The 10,988-nt window shown below is 45.3% G+C and overlaps 1 protein-coding gene and 1 long non-coding RNA gene across 12 annotated transcripts in view; one reads left to right on the forward strand and one right to left on the reverse strand.

Annotated features, from left to right (window-relative positions):
• Window positions 1-10,988, forward strand: part of FGF1 (fibroblast growth factor 1) — a 96,023-nt gene that overhangs the window by 3,654 nt on the left and 81,381 nt on the right. For 4 of the 11 annotated variants that reach the window (XM_014850268.3, XM_070517267.1, XM_070517273.1 and 1 more), the window contains exon 2: window positions 7,560-7,715. The exons of 4 other annotated variants lie outside the window; for them this stretch is intronic. The gene's annotated coding sequence lies outside the window, so the exon portion shown is untranslated. Of the gene's footprint in view, window positions 1-1,552; window positions 1,718-7,559; window positions 7,716-10,988 lie in introns of those variants that run through there. 3 more of the 11 variants (XM_070517278.1, XM_070517275.1, XM_070517269.1) reach the window with 2 other exon arrangements.
• On the reverse strand, window positions 1,717-8,437 carry LOC123290156 (uncharacterized). Its single transcript, XR_006534511.2, has 3 exons — window positions 8,349-8,437; window positions 5,690-5,887; window positions 1,717-2,725 (listed from the first exon to the last, which is right to left on the reverse strand). It is a non-coding gene; the product is annotated as an uncharacterized lncRNA (long non-coding RNA).

Genomic DNA, 10,988 nt, shown 5'->3' on the forward strand with positions numbered 1-10,988 from the left:
ATTCACAGTAGCCAGAGGAAACAAGCCAGATGTCCATTAACTGATGAATGGATCAATGACATGTGGCATATCCATACAATGAAATATTATTCAGCGATAAAAAGGAATGAAGTTCTGATACATGCTACAACATGGATGAACCTCAAAGACATTATGTTTTTTAAGGGAAGGAAGCCCAGAGTGTATGATTCCATTTATATGAGATGACCAGAATGGGCAATTCCATAGAGACAGAAGGTAGAGGAGTGGTTGCCTAGCCCTGGTGGGAGTGGGGAATGGGAAGTGATTGCTAATGTGTATGGGGTTTCTTTTGGGGATGACAAAAATGTTCTAAAACTAGATAATGGTGATGGTTGCACAAACATGTGAATATACTAACATCACTTAATTGTATACTTTGAATGGGTGAACTGTATGGTATGTGAATTTTATCTCAATAAAGTTGTTTAAAAACCCAAACCATGGCTAATGAAATAATGAACCCAGCGACAGGGCTTCACTGAAGGATGTGGTCTCTCCCTGTCCGCTCTGATTAGCTTAGGTCTTGTCCCCACGGAGCCTGGCCACAGGCCACCCAGACAATTCAAGTGGAAAGACTATAGATGGAAAGACAGAGTACCTAGATGTCTCCCCAGAGTCTGAACTAGGACAATTTTCCCCGCTCTTTCCTATAGAGATGATTTTAAATTTTATGGACTCAATCTCGCTATTCTATGTTCGTTTCTGGGTTTCAAATCATGTTTCAAAAAGCGTTCTCCCTTCTAAGATTATAAATCTTGGTAATTAGTGTTTTCCTCTAAAGTTTGTCTTCTTACATTTAAATCTCTGATTCCTCAAGAATTTAAATAACAAACTGGGGATCCTGGTTGTTTTTGTCCCTTTTGCCAAATAGATAGCTAGTTATTAAATGAGGGGTTTTAAATTTGGGGTTAGAATGGACTTGGGATATCTCGTAACTTCCTGAAATTAAATGTAAAAAAAATGTGTGAGGGTATGTGTGTATGTTTATTTTTCTGGGGAACAGGGTTTAGATCTTGTCAGATTCTCAAGGGGTTTTGTGACTCACAGAAAAACCACTGGGCTCTCTACATTGCGTAAGCTGGCGTCCAGGTAGCTTAGTTGTGTACATTCCAATGCAGCGAGGCCAAATCCGAGCCAACAGGGAAGTTATACACAATCACAGTGGAGGCCTGAGTGGTTCCTCCTTGGGAACATTTTCTGCCACATGTCAAGTGAGAGTTGCACCACCCTTTGCTTTGACATTTTGCTGAGGCAGAGAACAAGAAGTGACTCTCACTGGCTCCCCTTGGCACTAGAAAACTTTAGGTTTTTAATTATCTGCTGACAAATCAGTGGAACTAATAAATCATTTTAGCTGAAAAAAATGTGGTGCCCTCCTGTCACAAAGAATTTGAGGAGGCTTACAGGCCAATAAATATAAATAAATGATAAAGTGGAAATAAAACTGCCAATACAAAGAAGGTGGCAGATGCTTAGGTGCAGACTCATATGTTCCTGTAATAAATATATTTGCACTACCCACTGTGCGCAGGCGTCGTCTAGACTGGTGCTTCTCCAAGGTGGTCCCCGGACCAGCAGCATCAGCATCACCTGGGAACTCGTCAGACATGCAAATTCCCACGTCCATCCCCAGACCTGCTGAATTAGAAGCTCTGGAGTTGGGGCCCGGCAATCTGTGTTTTAACAAACCCTCCAGGTGATTCTAATGCACATTCAAGTTTGAGAACCACTGGTCTAGGTATGGGGAATACAATGGTGAAAGGACAGATAAAACCCCGTGGAGTTTACATTCCAGTGTGTGGTATGGGGACACAGAAAACACAAAAAACTGAATATGATAATTTTCAGATAGTAGTAAGGGCTATGAATAAAAAGAAAGCAGAGGATGAGAAGGACAGTGATGAGAGGCTGATGCAGAACAGGTGGTGAGGGAGGCGTGGTCTGCAATGAGACCAGAACAAGAAAGCCAGCCACGCAAAGAATTGAGGGGCAGAAAATAAATGCGTACACTTCAGGCAGAGGGAACAGCAAGTGCAAAGGCCCTGAAGTGGGACCATGCTTGGCCCACGTGAGGAGAAGTGTGTCTGGAGAAGTGCAGAGGGATGAACACTGGACAGTTGGAAAAAATAGGGACATGATCTGATTTACGTTTTAGCAGGATCCCTCTGGAATGAACTGCAGGGGTTAGGGTAGAGGCAGGGCGGTCAGCTCGGAGGCTATTGCACTAATCCAGGCAGGGAATATTGGTGCTTGGATGGACTGCAACAATGTGCAAAGACCTATTACTAAGTGAAAAACAAACCGACAATGCGGGACACTGCACATAGGAAATTGCTCTTAAGTATACACACATTCAGGTATATAAAGACTTTTTTTTTCCTGAAAGGATCCAGAAAAAAAAGTTGAGTGAGTGTCTTTGACTAACTTGAAAGGATATTTGCACCCCTATGTTCATAGCAGCATTGTTTACAACAGCCAAGACATGGAGACAGCCTAAGTGTTCATCAGTGGATGAAAGAGTAAAGAATGAATGCATAAAAGGAAAATCTGGTGTATAAATATATGATGGAATATTCTTTGGCCATAGAGGGAGTGAAGTCTTGCCATTTGCTGGGGCACCAGTGGACCTTGAGAGCCTTGTGCTGCGTAGAATGGTTCGGACAGAGGGAGATGGATGTCGTAAGATCTCGCTTATGTGTGAAATCTAAAAAACAAACAAACAACATGCTGAGCTCATAGATATAGAGACAGATCGGTGATTGCCTGAGGTGGGGGGTGGGGTGTGAGTGAAGTGAGTGAAGCGAGTCAAAAGGTACAAATTTCCAGTTATAAAATGAATAAACCACGTGGATGTAATGTACAGCATGGTGACTATAGTTAATAATACCGTAGCGCATATTTGAAAGTAGATGGGAGAGTGGATCTTGAAATTTCTTATTACAAGAAAAAAAAATTGTAACTAGGTATGGTGATGGGTGTTAACTGGACTTATTGTGGTGATCATTTTGCAATATATACAAATATTGAATCATTACATTATACACCTGAAACAAATATAGTGTTATGTTAATTATACCTCAATTTAAAAAAGAAAGAGTGGTTGTCTTTGGGGAGAAGGAGGTTAGTGAGGGTCATTTTATACTGTTCTGTATATTGTGCATTTTTAATTTTTTTGTGTGTGAGCAAGATTGGCCCTGAGCTAACACTGTTGCCAATCTTCCTTTTTTTGCTTGAGGAAGACCGTTGCTGAGCTAACATCTGTGCCAGTCTTTCTCCGTTTTATGTGGGATGCCACCACAGCATGGCCTGACAAGCAGTGCTAGGTCCATGCCTGGGATCTGAACCTGAGAACCCCGGGCCACTGAAGTGGAGCATGTGAACTTATCAACTATGCTATGGGCTGGCTGCTGCATTTTAAAATTTTTGTTTACTTATTTTTTGCTGAGGAAGACTGGCCCTGAGCTAACATCTGTTCCAATCCTCTTCCATTTTATGTGGGATGCCACCGCAGCATGGCTGATGGATGGAGTAAGTTGGCCCTGGGATCCAAACATGTGAACCCTGGGCTGTCAAAGTGGAGTGCATGGGACTTTAACCACTCGACCACGGTGTTTGCCCTAAATTGTGCATTTTTATCATATGCATGAAGCATTACTTTTATTTAAAGATAAAATATTTTATTTTATTGTTTATTTATTAAAAATTTTTTATTGTGGTAACCTCGGTTTATAACATTCTATAAATTTCGGATGTACATTATTATATTTTGATTTCTGTGTAGATTACAACATGTTCACCACCCAAAGACTAATTACAGTCCATCACCACACACATGTGCCTAATCACCCTTTTCACCTCCTGCCTCCCCCTTCCCCTGTGGTAATCACCAATCCAATCTCTGTCTCTATGTGTTTGTTTGTTGTGCATTTTATCATGTGCATGAAGCATTACTTTTATATAGAGATAAAATATTTTAAAATAAAAATCGAGATCGAGGAAAATATAAAATAGAATAGGCAATGGGTGATCGATATCAGAGAGAGGAAGCCCACCTCTCATGGGCATAACCCTTTCCAAGCATCCTCCCTGGAAGCTGCTAGAGAGCCAGGCTGACATATTGAGGTGAGCTCCTGTTCTTGCATTACAGTGGGATCAGGGCGAGGCACCTTCCCACTTGAGAACCACTGGACCCCCTTTCTGTCCTGCAGCTCTGGTGATGTTTGTGGCTGTCGAGTCTCCTTGGGCAACTAATACAATTTCCTGTGAATGTCTGCCTCATTTCCCTGTGTCCTGTTTGTCAGCTGGCTCCCCTCCGTCATCTTGGCAGCTGGTTCACCATGAGGCCAGCGTGCTCTTCGTTTAATTGCATGATTGGGCATAAACAGAAGGAAACACTTTGCTGGGGGGAGCGAGTGGCATGCAGCATCTGATTTTTCCTGTCAGCTGATTAGGATTTGTTGTGTCCGAACAAGGTCAAATGAGATTAGAAAGAAAATGCAGTGTGTCTGGTGTGTGTTTCACCTATCATTTATGTAAACAGGATGAACGAAGGGGAAATTTTAAAGCAAACATTGAATGTCAGCCTCAAGATTCAAGGACAAGAAGCCCAGGCTTTATATGTTATGCCCGGAGAGGAAGAAAATTTATTTATTGGGAGCATTTTGAATCCTGCGGATTCTATCATGCACTGATTCTTTCAAGTTGGTGCAGTTAAATAGTGATAGTTTTATGTCTGATTTTCAGAGTACCGAGAACAGAATAAGTAAAACCACAGAAACACCGCATTCTACCTTTATCGGCCTTCTGAAGCTCTTACACGAGGTTTAGAGCCACTTCCTGTAATAGTAACCGCTGAAGTGCTCGGTGGTGAGTCAATCTCTTAGGTCGGGGAAGGAAAATCTCACCTCCGGCACCAGCCACAACATTTTAGATGAGGATGCCTCTGGCCAAGGCCACACCTCTGTGAATGAATCTACCAGGCATCTACTAGGAATTTTCTTGGTCCTCCAAATCTGTCATTTTCTTTCTTTTTCGGACCCACCCCTCTGCAGTGCTAGTAGCCTCGCATATAGGATTTTAATCACTGCAGAAATGGCTTTAAATGTGGTCTAAGTGCTTGGAGGGAAGATAGGGTCTCTGTTACATACACTGTATGGGATCTAGCGTATTGTGGATGCTTAATAAGCAGCTTCAACAGCTATTATTTTCATGGACTATTTCCTGGCCCCGAGCTGGAGGGCTATTCTGAGGCCAGACTTTTAGACTCAGTGACCTCCAGGGCCTTCCCACGCTAAATAACAGTGGGGCCCCAAACATTAACATTATCGAGTCTTGTGGCTCAAAAAAACCTGAATGTATATTATTTAAAAGATAAATCTAGACACTTGACATGGAAGTTGAAATAAATATGGATGTTAAAGTGCAATTTTAAAAAGTTTCAGCACTAAGGGGAATTACATTACCGTAAATACTTTAGGGAATCGAGGATTAATGATTTCCCAGTATTTGGGCAGTAACATTTCCAAACACTCAATGTGTAGTAGAGAAATTAGTTTATATCAGTAGCTAGGGGTTGTAATTTGCCTAAAAGCTGTGTGGGTTTGTTTTGTTTTTAACAGCATTTCACGACTGGGTGTAATGGAGAAGTGAAACTAAAATACTGACTTACACTCGCATTGCCAGTTTTCAAGGTGCTTTCACCCACTTTGACACGTTTGAGTGTCGTGATGATCTTGTCGGCTTGCAGGGAAGGTGCTGTAGGAGACTGTCATTAATCTCGTCTCGAGAGAGGGCCCTGGGAGCCCCGCAGAGCTGAGTTGCCAGGAATGGTCAACCACACAGTGTGGGCAGGTTCAAGGGTGTTAACCTGAGGTAGGGAGACCTGGTTTTAGTCACAGTGAACACTTTAGGGGTGCAACCTGGGTGAGACACTCAGCTGCATCTCTATCCTCAGGATTTTTAGGGTGTTTCCCAACTTGAAAATCTCTCATTCCATGTGGTTAAGAAGAGTTAACATGCATACTGTAGATAGCGTAACAATTCTCCAATATTTAGAAGATGATTGTCTAAAATATTTTTATCTTTCTATGATTCAGAAGGCCCTCTGGAATCATTCAGATACTCAGGAAGATTATTATTTTTAAAGGCAATTGGTCAGTACCTTTGGATATGTGGAAGTGGCAGGTCATGGAGGTTCTGGTTAATAAAGTTTGGGAAATCCACTGTTTCTGTATTTTTCAAGTCCCTTTTAGGGGAGCGCTGCTCGTCAATGATCAGAGCGATGTGATGCTTGAGGCTCTAGGTCCCTGTGACAGGGCACCTGCTTCTCAGAGGCTCCTCCTTTCAGAGGCACCTAAGTGACTCCCTGGGTGCTCTATGACCAATCTGGGGAACAGGTTTCCACCTCCACCTTCCCAGAGGAGAGAGAGACCAGCAAGTGTATTTCTAGTTCCCAGAGGTCGATCTGTACATCTCTACCTGAATCATCAGGTGGGCAGGCTTGCACACACAGACACACACGCATGCTCACACCTCCCAGGTTCAAATGCCTGCATAATGAGGAGGGACTCTTCATCAATGATAGGAAACTAGCAATCGTGTTTCCATCTGGCTTCTTCAAAGATACCTCCTGATTGTATCCTTTCAGTCTATCTTCATTCCCCACCTTATAGCCAAAGAGTTATTTGTACATGCAGCTTCCTTCCTTCCTTGCTGCATCCTCGACAGTGGCATAAAGATGATGCCCATGGTCCGCTGAAGAAATCCCCACCTCTGAAGCTGGGCTCACCTGAGGGTTCATTCTCCTGGTTCAGCAGGAACAGTCTTGCCCACTGGTGAGGAATGACAGAAATATTCTCTTTGCAGCCCCTCCTGGCCTTAACCTGGATAGCCATGGCCTTGAGTAGCTTTGCAAAATGCCCTGGGCAAGGCTTGGCTCTGGGAATGGCACAGACAGACAGACAGACACGCACACACTCTGCCACACATAGACACCTACACCCTATGCAGGGATGCCAAATGACAGAACAGAAAAGGACTCCCTTTCATCCAGCAGCTTTCTGATTCCAGAGGAGCGTCTCTGAGCCACGACCTGCCGTTGCCCTGGTGACTGAGGCCTCAAAGTAAACAGGATTCTGCTCAGACAGGCCAGTAGTCCATTCGGCTTAGCCATTTGCCCCAAGACAAACCACCCTAAAATAACACCCAGGATAGTTGCTGCCGCTGTCTGCTGTCTCTGCCTCCCTTCCCCACTGGCCAATAGCTCTAGGCCTGCTGCTGGCTGTCCAAAGTCAGGGGCATTTAGAGCTCTCTGTACATCCTGGTGGGTGGGGTCAGTGTGGGTGATTGTCTACAGGCAGGTCCCCTCTGCTGATAAACAAGGCCATAGAGAGACCTAGAGGCTGACATTCTCAGCCCTAGCCTGCCTCCCTGCTTCCAACATAGCCTGCGGGACTGGTAGCCGGGGCTGTGGCATGGCGTCTGGAGGCGGACCAGCAACCTGATGTGCATGCCACGGCCCGTCCCCTCTCCCCACACAGAGCTGCAGTAACCGAGAGGTTCAGAGAGCTGGCTTGGGGCTGCTCGGGAAGCAGCCGCAGCACAGTGACAGTGACAAACACAGAGCAGACGACACCAAGTGGATTCCCTTTCCCCTTGGACAGAGAGGCACAGCCCTCAGCCTGCAAGCATTTCAGGTAAGAATCAGAATATCTGTTCTGGGGAACAGAGAGAGAGCAGGTTACATTCAGAGCTGAGGGTGTGTGTGTGTGTGTGTGTGTGTGTTTATCTCAGTGTAAGTATATGGCTGCTTGGAGAGGAAAGAAAATTGGGAAAAGTTAAGGCAGTAAGACATTTGAGCAGATACCACTGGAGGCAGCTTTCCTGCAAGTGAACACCCTGATGCTCACCTCTGCTGGGTTCAAAGCAAGCTGTAGACTGCTCTGGGAGCAGGGCTGGCTGATGGCACAGGCACGTAAAAATAGCACGTAGAGTTTAGAGACTGTAAAAATAATCATGCACCCTGCTGCCCCATTATCTTCATTCTCCCACTGCCAGGCCATGAGGACTGGAGGGGGCAGAATGTTCTCATTTACTAAAGTGCTGGATGCGGTCCTTGTGGTTCGGCAGAAGCCCAAAGCTGCGGCCTGATGAGTCTGATGTGTCACATCACCCTCTTGGGTAGCCTGGAGATTCAGCTGCCTTGGATAGCCTGCCCACTGGGTGGGAACCTTAGATTTATCAACCTTTTGATATAGAAGTTGGGCTGAAATATAGGATTATCTAAGAGTATTCTGAGGGCCCCACTGATCACCTGGATTATTTCTTACCTTGCTTTCTGATCTTCTTTGAAAATCACCTCCTCATCTCAGTGCCCCTCCAGATAGGCACCAGCAGAGAAGTAGCGGGAATGGCTAGCCACTGGGCACATTCTCTGGCATTTATGCTAGCCACACCCACATCACTATTACATGCCCAAAGTATGCAAGGCTTCAAGACAGGAGTGCTTGAAACAGTCAGACTTCCAGGTGCTGGGGCGGGAATTTCAGGTATTTAATCAAGTCCCTATTTTTCAGACACCCAAGAGGAACCCACCTTATCTTGCCTCTCAGGTCCAAGAACTCCCTCTGTGCCTCCGCAGAATGCAAACCCTTTGTGCTTTCTCTAGCTGTTTAAATCCACCCCCACTTTTTTGCCTTTCTTTCTGCTTCGGTGACTGGCACTTTCCCTTTCATTCACACAGGGACGCAATTGTTTATGATTTAGCTCCGCAGACACCAGTGGGAGGATGCAAGCATCCTGGCAGAGGGGGAGCCAGGCTCTGTGAAAGGATGAGCCAGCCCGAAGGTGGCAAAGGGTTGAAAAGAAATGGGCCTGGCTTTACAAAGCAGTGTCTGGTGAAGGGCTGACCAGCCGTTTCCTGGGGCTGTCTGTGTGAAGGAGTGTGGATATTGGCGGAGACTGATTCATAGCCACAAATTCTCTTTTCCTTTGTTTTCTTTGTGTTGGTCATTGAGGGCTTCCGAGGAAATTCCCCTTTTGAGATTGTATATCTGAAGGGAAGATCACAAATCTGCTGCTGCGGGAAGCTGGCAGACTTTCTTCCGTGACCCTGCCTTTTGTAGTCTGCGTAAGCGGACGTGCAAATCAAAAGCAAAGTTAATGCACAAAAAATTAAGGGAGAAAACACTGAGTTTCTTGTAAACTCTCTTCCAAATCTGGTGTGCGCATATACATACATGACTTGCCTGGTTCCCAAAAGGATTGAAGGAAGCAATATCACTTGATTATGTGGTTTGACTTTACAGGCCAGTAGCACCAACCATACTGATAATATTTTCAGCGGTGATGGTGGATGGACATCCCTAAGTTCCGTCTACACCTAGTGAAGGGATGTCTGATCCCAAGTCAGATCGTGTGCACGCTCACTTTGCTGACACGCATTTTGTGACCCTGAATAAACTATGAAGGAGCGTGGAGCTTCTAGCCCCGCTGTGCTGGCTTCCAGGAGTCAGGAGATCGTGTGGAATAGAAGGCACACCCCTTCTACCTCATCAAACGGGTGTTGCTTGACTAATGTGATACTCCTTGATCTAGGCTACTGGAAAAATAATCTGTAGTCATTTGTGCCACAGACATACCCTGTTTAGGTAAATCTCACACCTACAGATGACTCACAAATTGTAGGTGAATGAATATTTTTCCTTAAGAAAAGATTTGAGGGGCTGGCCCCGTGGCTGAGTGGTTAAGTTTGCGCGCTCCGCTGCAGGCGGCCCAGTGTTTCGTTGGTTCAAGTCCTGGGCGCGGACATGGCACTGCTCATCAGACCACGCTGAGGCAGCATCCCACATGCCACAACTAGAAGAACCCACAACGAAGAATACACAACTATGTACTGGGGGGCTTTGGGGAGAAAAAGGAAAAAATAAAATCTTTAAAAAAAAAAAAAAGAAAAGATTTGGTAATCAACAAATGTTCAAGTACTGACAAGGTGTCCCATCTCAAGATTTAACTGGATCTAGCCCAACTCAACCACACAGAAAGGTGGGGACCTACCTGGGTGGGCAGGTCACAGAATGGGCCTGGGCTGATAGGATGTCCAACTCAGCCGGGAGGTGAAGGAGTCCAAGGTATAGGTGCAGGACGAGCATCTGGGCCAGCGGCCTGCAGGGAGAGAAGGGCGAGGGAGGGAACAGTAGTTATTTTGACTCTTAAATTTCACTATTTAAGGGAGGCAGCGTAACCTAGTGGCTAAGTGCATAGATCCTGCAACCAGGCAGAATCTGGTGTTCAAATTCAGACCCTGCCACTTATTAGTATGGTAACCTTGTGCCTCAGTTTCTCATCTGTAAGATAGGGTAATAAAGTACCAACCTTGTTGTTGAAAGAATCAAATGAGTAATGCTCTTAGCACAGCGCCTGGTTTATAGTGAGTATGATGTGAGTATTTGCTGCTATTATTATTATTATTGAAAGGTGAGCTCTGAAAAGGCTGCCCATAAGTCCATTTGTTCCAAAGTCCAAAGTGATACTCTACGAGCGACCGCTGGGCCACCTTCTGGACAGCGTGGAGGGGCTGTCGCTTTGGTGTTGAGTTTTGCTTGTCTCTCTGAGCACTCAGAAATAGAAGAGCTTCTGTGCCAGTTACCAGTGTTTCTTGAGGCCTGACTGTGTGCCAGGCATGGTGCTTGGCTTTATGTGCATGACCTCACTGAAATCTCATAACAGTGCTGTGAAGTAGGGGCTGTCACAGCTGCAGAGATTGAGGCTCAGTGGGCTGGGCCATTTGCCCAAGGTCACACAGATAGCAAGTGGCAGAGCCAAGCTTCACACCCAGGCTGTGCTCCTAACCAGTGTGCTGTCTGTGTTTTGAAGGATCACTGGAGTTGTCCTGAGAGGCAGGTGGAGTTTGGTGACAGGAATTCAGCAACAGGTGATATTTGAAGACCCAGAAAGTAGGCCAGGATTTG

Source organism: Equus asinus, chromosome 9, assembly GCF_041296235.1.
Source record: "Equus asinus isolate D_3611 breed Donkey chromosome 9, EquAss-T2T_v2, whole genome shotgun sequence".
Taxonomy (NCBI): Eukaryota; Metazoa; Chordata; class Mammalia; order Perissodactyla; family Equidae; genus Equus; species Equus asinus.